This window comes from Podarcis tiliguerta (genome assembly GCF_965153285.1).
Source record: "Podarcis tiliguerta genome assembly, chromosome: 8".
Taxonomy (NCBI): domain Eukaryota; kingdom Metazoa; phylum Chordata; class Lepidosauria; order Squamata; family Lacertidae; genus Podarcis; species Podarcis tiliguerta.
This window is the reverse complement of record NC_139541.1, coordinates 51661355-51669492: the sequence shown is the minus strand read 5'-3', so window position 1 is coordinate 51669492 and position 8138 is coordinate 51661355. Positions and strand designations below refer to the sequence as shown.

The 8138-nt window shown below is 49.3% G+C and overlaps 1 protein-coding gene across 1 annotated transcript in view; it reads left to right on the top strand.

The window, feature by feature from the left end:
- The first annotated feature begins 299 nt into the window (after window positions 1-299).
- Window positions 300-8138, top strand: part of CHST8 (carbohydrate sulfotransferase 8) — a 236719-nt gene continuing 228880 nt past the window's right edge. The window contains exon 1 of the mRNA XM_083452942.1: window positions 300-1103. The gene's annotated coding sequence lies outside the window, so the exon portion shown is untranslated. The remainder of the gene's footprint in view (window positions 1104-8138) is intronic.

The following is an 8138-nucleotide window of genomic DNA, read 5'->3' as shown; positions in this document are numbered from 1 at the left end:
ACTCCGTATGTTAATCCCTCTCTCTTTCTGGATACAGGCATATGTTTCCTTTGCACCTGCCTAGCTGAAGCCTCTTTATAGGGAGAGGCACACGGACTCAGAGGACAAACTTTGCCTGCATATTAACTTCTCCCAGCCCCCCTCCCCGGAATTAACGCCCCTTTCTAACATCTAGTTAAGTTCTTGGCAACTTTGGGTTGAGCAAGACCTAGTGTGTGTGCAAGCGTCTTCTTGTGTGTGCAAAACTTTAGAAGAGGAGGGGAAATGCTGCGTCTATCTCTCCCGACGCTCCCCGCCCCCAAGCAGGGCGCTGTCCGAGGTTCTCCCCGCAGGGAACAAGCCTGCTGCCCCGCGCGCCCTGTTCGTCGGAGGGGCGCGTTGCGCGGCGGATTTCTCCGCACCTGCTCCTCGGAGGGGCGCGGTGGCGGTCGGGCAGCGGGGTAGGGAGTGCAGACTTGCCTTCGTCAGATTTGCATGAAGAAGGCAGGCAAGGAAGTCGCTTTCCAGGCGCGGTGCTGCACCATCTTAACCATCCTGGGCCCCGGAGGACACCGAGCCGCATCCCAAAAGCAGGGGCTTGTATTTTTTTGCGGGGAGGTGGGTCTCAGCGTCAGCCCTATCTTTTCCCTCCCTCCCTCTGGGTGCGGGGGGGGGGGCGGGTTTGGCAGCTTTCCTACCATGTTGCTATGGCGGAGACGAAGAGGAGAGGGGGGAGGAGGAAGCCTCGCCTCGGTTCTGCCCTGCAGGCGGGGGGGAGCATCACTTCGCCGGGAGCCGCGGAGAAGGAGCAAGAGCAGGAGGAGGAGGAGACGGGGCGGGCGCAAAGGAGGCGGCGGCGGCGCCGAGGAAGGGAGGGACGGCGGGCAGCCCAACCCAGCTCGGGCTCCGCTCCGTTCCATGAGCGCCCGGGTCTCCCGCGGAGTTTCCCCACTCGCTGAGCGCCCGGAGGCCGGGCAAGGAGGAGGAGGAGGAGGGAAAGCAACGCGCTGCCCGACGGAGCCAGACCAGGTTGTTGCTGCCGCTCCGCGAAGACGTCCAGGCGCTCGCCGGAGATGCGCGGTTGAGCGCGGGGCTTGCGCGAACAGTGGAGGCGCACAGCTCAGGTCAGTGGCAGGTCCGGGTCGCGGGGCTTTGGGTGCATGGAGGCGCACGCGGACTTCGGGGCAAGTCCCGCGGAGTGTCGTGGAGCTTGGTTCCGGGAAGCGCGCAGTCGGGCGGGCAGGCAGACGCGCAAGCCCGATCCTCTGCCTATACGAGGTATACTTCTCTCTCTACCCCCCCCCTCTCTCTCTGTCTCTTGAAAAGGATAAGGCTGCGAGCCGGTACCCACTTACTTGGGAGCAAGCCCTTTTGAATTCAGCAGGTTGCGTTACGAGCCCCGTGGGTTTTACTCCCGCGTAACCCACACGTAAGATCCAGCCGGGAAAGGAGAGGTAACGGGACTCATGCTTAGGAGTGAGTCTCGCCACCTGACGCCGAGATCCCTCCGGGATTTGGTGTGGGGGGAGCAAATCTGTACGAGTCCAGAGGCTTGATTCTTCTTTACCCTCTCCCTCTTATTATTTCTTCCCTGCCCTCAGGGGCTTCCTGGCTCGGGGCGGGGGGAGAAGTTTCTGCAGCTAACGCTTGAGCTTCCAGGGCTGCCCCGCGGCTCCCTCGCGCAACTTTTTTTTTTTTTTTTTTTTTGCTGGAAGGCAGAACCGCGCGAAGTGCGCGCAAGACGGTTTTTGCGCTTGGGCTCCTTGCTTGTTTGTGTGTGTGCCGGAGTGGGGGGGGGGGGCTCCGGGCCAGGAGGTGTGTGTTTCCCACATGCATTTCTGTTGTTAAGTTCTGTGCGGGGTGAGGGCAGGTTGCACCAAGCGTTGAAAGGAGCTGGACGGGGCAAGGAATTTGTTTCAAAAGAAAGTTTGCAACGGGAGCTGGGAAGGTCAGAGTGCCATCTACGCATGCTCAGGGACTTTGCGACCATAAATGTTGGTGATCATTTTATCTCGAGATGTACCGAGCCATCAGCTCAGAAGGGTCCGATCCATGCCTGCCGTGTGCCCGAGTCTGTGGTGGGGAGGAGCTGGTGTTCGGCAACCCGAAAATCTGTAAAATGGGGATGTTCCTTGATGTCTCCAGGAAATATCCAGGCCTTGGATGAATATTCCTATCCAGCATCTGAGGGGAAGGCTCCCATTCCGGAGTGTTTTCTCATAGGGTAGAAATTCATTCCCACCGCCCAAACGGAGGACGCAATGCACTCTGATGCTCCCCAGCACACAATTTTTGGAGGGTGTCTTCGAAAGTGCTTATGTCCAATCATCAGGATACTTGGCACCTGTATAATAATTACAGGTAACTATTTTGCTTCGTTGTGGAAAGGGTTGAAAAGATGGGGGCAAAAGTTTGTTAGGAACAATAAAAATGTGGCAAAGTAATGGCATTTATGTATTGCACTTTAGAATGTACAGCGACTGTGATCTTGTCATCCTTACAACAATCCTGTTAGGTAGGTCAGTGTCATTAGCCCCATGCTGCAGATGAGGATGGCTTGTCCCAAGGCCACCCACTGTAGTCTCTTCCCAAGTTGGTGCTCTCCAGATGTTTGAAACCACAACTCCCATCAGCCCCCAGGCAGCATTGCCCTGTTCACTGGAAGTTGCAGTTGCAGGCATCTGGAGGTTGAGGAAGGTTGAACTAGTGAATTCTTGATGGAGCGATTTGAAGCATGCGCTCTTCCCGATTCCTCCCTCAGCCTCTTGCATATATAGGACCTGCCAACTAACAGCTGGATCCTAGCTGCATTTACTTAGAAGTAAAGCTAGCTGTATCCCAGCACACATGCCATCTCCATGGCTGAGCTTTTCATTCTTAGCCTGTAACCATTCTGAATAAGACATTCCATTGCAACTGTCAGCCTTTTGAAATTCACAGTGTGCATCAATGCAAGGATTCAAAATATCTGGGTTCCTGTAAGATGCTTTTTGCAAAAGGGGTATGTCAGAACTTTTAAGGGGTCAGGGCACAACTGGATGGGTGCTGTTTCTCCACCAAACCCAGGAAAATGAATGGGAGATGGGCACAGTGCTCTTGCATAGCTTTCACTCATTTGCATAGGGCTGGCACGGGGGGAGCCTGACTTTATCCTTCCTTTTAAAGTAACTTCCCTGAATGTGTATTTGCACACTGCAGCCTCTCCAATCCTATAGGTAGATTTCCCCCCACGAAAAATATGGGCCTAAATCAATGCACATTATTTACAAATACATGTCCCTGAATCCCAGCTGACCTTTCTTCTCTTTTTCCCTCCAAGAAAAGTTTCTTTAGGATGGGTTAGGGTTAGGGTTGCTCAAACCCTTTCTCCACCTCTCTGCTTTGGGTGCAAACAATGTGTTTGGTCTGCATGTAGACTTGGAAAAGAGATGAGGTGGGGAAAGGGTTATGGTGTTCCCTCCTTTTGATGCCTCCGCACTCCAAAAAATTTTGTGTGTGCATTTCATAAGGAGCTGGCTTTCCACTGACTAACTAGAGGAGAGTTCAGCAGGTTGATTTCAGGAATGTATCTCACCACTGGAGGCTCAAAGCACATAAATCGTCTCTTTTGAGAACAAAGTAGTGTAAGAATTTTTTATATGATCTGGGTACATTTATGAAAGGTATTGTAGAGCAAAATGTACAGGGCGTCCAGCCGGGGTGTGCTGCTGGAGTGGATGAGAGTTGCAATGTATTTATTTATTTCTATATCCCTCCTCTTCCTCCCAGGAACTCAAGGCAGCACACACAATTCTTGCCCTCCCCACTTAATCCCCACAACAACCCTTGTGAAGTAGGTTAGGCTGAGAGTGAGTGACTAGCCCAAAGTCACCCAGCGAGCTTCATGGCTGAGTGGGGGTTCGACCCCTAGTCTCCTGGGTCCTAATCTGACACTCTAACCATTATGCCACACTGGCGTTCAGTCCAAAACAGCTGGAGGACACCAAGTTGAGGAAGGCTGTGATAGACTGACAAGTTAGGGCATGGTGTTGGTGCAACAAGCATTGTTGGTCCAATAAATTTAGCAGCTTGGAGTATAGCTGAAATATCCTCCCCCCCCCCCCGCGCACGCATCCCATAAAGCCCATACTTAAACAGTCTTGCTGCATCATTCAGACTCCTGTCCTTGCCTTCAGCTATCTCACCATGCCCTCACCCATTGCAGCCTTCACCCTAAAAGATGGCTAGGCTGGCCCTAACCACAGCATTTCTTGCGAGTGGAACCTGAGCGCTTTTATTTGGGGTGCTCTTCTGTTTGTTTGGTGACCACATGTAAGGCAAGGATGAGCAAAAATTTAGAGTCCTACTTAATTCACTCCAGAAATAATAAATACAAAATGCAGCCATCCTTTGAAACTCACACTCCTCTAAACTTCACAATGCAGTTCTTCAGCCCCCCAAAATGTGTATTGTAGTGAAAAGTATGCACAAAAATGCACGAATTAGTGAAAAAATAACGTATAATGGGCAGTGGATTACGGGAGGAAATCACTGTAAAAATGTGTGCATTAGACAAAATTACATACACCCGTCTGTTTATATCAGGAAAAATCCACACTTAAATCCTGACAAATCTTCATGAGATGCTGATGATTTAATTGCATATTGCTGCAAAATGCGGAGAACTGAATTTAAGATTGGGGGAAAGAATGAAAAATGGAAAGAATCAAAATGGACAAATCCTAAAATGCTGGTGAATTTTTATGAAGGCTTAAAACGAATATAACAAATAGATGCAGAAATAGGGCAAACTGAACTGAAGACAGAAAATGAGATGCCCTAATGGACATGTTTGCCTACCCCTCAGGGAAGCCTGCCTCAGCTCTGTGTTCAATATGCAGAGGGGCAGCTCAAGTGTATGGAAAAGGCTCGCCTCATAAAAGGGAGCATTACTGCAGTGTTACCCTTTGTACACCAGAGCCCGCTTGCATCTGATGCATGAAGTTACATCAGTTTTGTTTTTTAGATCTGTGGGGTTTTTAGAGGCTTTTATCGATCGTGCTTATTGTAATTGGTTTTAGCATTTCTATATATCTGTAACTTGCTTTGACTCATTTCCATGAGTCAAGGTACACACACACAGTTTTGAATAAAAAATATTGTTGTATTTCATTAAAGAAAAAAATCCAATCGTTTACTATCAGGGTGTGCTGATTTCATCAACATGATGTTTTTCTCCCTAGAGATATCCAGGGATGGAGATGGATAGTGGGCAAACTGAGCAGATAATCAAAAAACTAGGATGGCGCTTGTTCTTCGAGTGTCTTGGTGGAGAGATTCTGTAATTGATACTTAGGGTTAGTTGAACATCTCCTAAGAGTTTTCTAGCTTGAGTCATGTGTAGTCTGTCTCATCTAATCTCCCCAGTTGCATGTTTACATGGGCCCCTCACATTTATGTCTTGTTTGTTCATTTTGTCATGCCAATTAATTCTACTATGTACATTTGACATCTCTCCTGTCTTTTATCCAGCGTGAACAGTGCTTGTGCATGACACAGATAACAGAGCAGATGCATAGCTTTGTTGCAACCTGAGATGAGAGCGCTGCACTGATCCGGCATCAAAAACAAGAACAGTTGTGTCCAAAGGATGTTGCAAAATATATTTATTTGTTAGAAAGCCCAGTGTGGTTCAAATAATGTGGCTCTGTCTCAGACCTTTCCTTCCTTTTATCCTAAGAACATCTTCACTCAAACACTGTCAAGTTTTCTATATGTAAAAAAATACTACAGTGGTACCTTGGGTTAAGAACTTAATTCGTTCTGGAGGTCCGTTCTTAACCTGAAACTATTCTTAACCTGAGACACCACTTTAGCTAATGGGGCCTCCCGCTGCCACCATGCCGCCACCACAATATTTCTGTTCTCATCCTGAAGCAAAGTTCTTAACCCGAGGTAATATTTCTGGGTTAGCAGAGTTTGTAACCTGAAGCGTCTGTAACCTGAGGTACCACTGCACTCTATTTCTCTAGCAGGGACAACCAATGTACCCCTCTACATATCTTGTTAGAGTACAACCAGCACAACCCATTGTCAGGGAGGATGATGGGAGCTGTAGTTCACTAGCCTCAGGAGGTGGAGACAGCAGTGTAGCTAGCCGCTCAGGTGCATGGTGTGGCGCGTGCATCCAGCAGCCGGCAGCGGGGCGAGCTGCCCATGGGGGCGGGGCGAGCCAAGGCTGCATGGAGCCTCTCCACAGCCTCCCCCTCAGCTGTAGGGCAGCTGAGGTGGTGGTCAGACTCAAGCCCCGCACTGCTGGAAAAAGCAGCGTGGAGCTTGCAGGTAGTCTGCCCACCACCTCGCCCTCAGGAGAGACGCATGGCTCAGGCATGCTGCAGGCCCCCGTGGTGTGGTGCCAAATGCCCCCCACATCACCTAGCTACCAGTGGCATAGGAAGGGCGGTGTGGGGGTTGCAGGAGTAATTTTTTCAAAAAAAAGTGTCGTGAGCCCATTTTCAAATAAAACACACACACATATTTTTGCCAGAGTGGCTGGGGAAACTCAGCCAGATGGGCGGGGTATAAATAATTTATTATTATTATTATTATTATTATTATTATTATTATTATTATTATTTTGCCACCCCCCTCAGTATCCGGGGCAGCCAGCACCCACTGCACCCCCCTTGCCACTGGGTGGAGGACTACACCCATGTGAAGAAGAAGAAGAAGAAGAAGAAGAAGAAGAAGAGGAGTTTGGATTTGATATCCCGCCTTTCACTCCCTTTAAGGAGTCTCAAAGCGGCTAACATTCTCCTTTCCCTTCCTCCCCCACAACAAACACTCTGTGAGGTGAGTGGGGCTGAGAGACTTCAGAGAAGTGTGACTGGCCCAAGGTCACCCAGCAGCTGCATGTGGCGGAGCGGGGAATCGAACCCGGTTCCCCAGATTACGAGTCCACTGCTCTTAACCACTACACCACACTGGCTCTCACACTGGCTTGGTGAGGTAGCTATTGGTGAGGGGTGGGTGCTATTTTCTGTTTCACCTCAAGTGGCAAAACGTCCTGGGCCAGCCCAGGTTGGGTTTTCCTGTTCTGTAGCATCTTTGGATAGAGCTCCTCTTCTTTGTATTGTGATAGATGGTGGTGATGGATTAGTTTGAAATGTGTGGCATTTGGATTATCAGGGAAGTGATGAGTGGGATCTGCAATGGGACGTTGCAGTGCAACCCCCCTCCTACAAGTCAGCCAGCCACTCTTTCCCTTGCCCCAAATTCTATTTTCCTTTCCCAACTGCCATTCTACATCGCATGGCAATCCACACTCCGTTCCTCCCATCCGCTACATGGCTACTTTTAAAGTGTACTACTGAAAGAACTAGATGGGGTCAGAGGGTTGCCATACAAAGGCTTCTCTCTGCTTTCCTTTAATGCCACCTTAAAGGCATGCCCCCCAATAGGAAACCTTATTTAAAGGGCAGGTATAAGTAACACGGGTCTAACAAAGGACTTTTAATAGTGCTGTGCTCTTTTTAATATTTGTATCTTAACAAATATGCTTTTATATTGCTTTAATCCTATTGGAGTTTAATTACTTTTGAACAATTATAAATATGGAAAACGATGAGGCAGTTCCCAGGGGCAATGTGAGACAATGTGTTTTTTGAAGGGGGCTGAGCCCCCTCAATATTCAAGCTCTGCCCCAGCCTCCTTGCGGCACTGTGCACACGTGAGGGCATCGCATGATGTCGTACGCATGACGTAATGATGTCACATGGCATTGCACATTCCCCCACTCCCAGTTCTATTAAGAAGTTGGCACCTCAGTATGGAACCCTGCATTATGGGGTGGGTGGGATTTCAGGGGCTTTTGGATACACTTTCTCTTTTTAGTTTGCTCTGAAACAATAGAGTCACACTGACTTCCTCTGTCAGGGTGAAAGAGACTATTGACTAGATGCACAGTAAATTTTTGTTTAACAGTTTCCTGAACTTCTGAGAGCCAAGGCATAGCTTTCCTACCTGCTTTGAATAATAAAAAAATTGGGGGGGGGGAGGAGCCCATTATTGCAGGGCCAAGGCTTTCCTTTAACTGTTTGCTGTGATTCAGTCAGACACAATGGGCAGCCTCCTCTAAGGCAAACCCTCCAAGTGTCCCTGTTTTCCAGGGACAGTCCCGG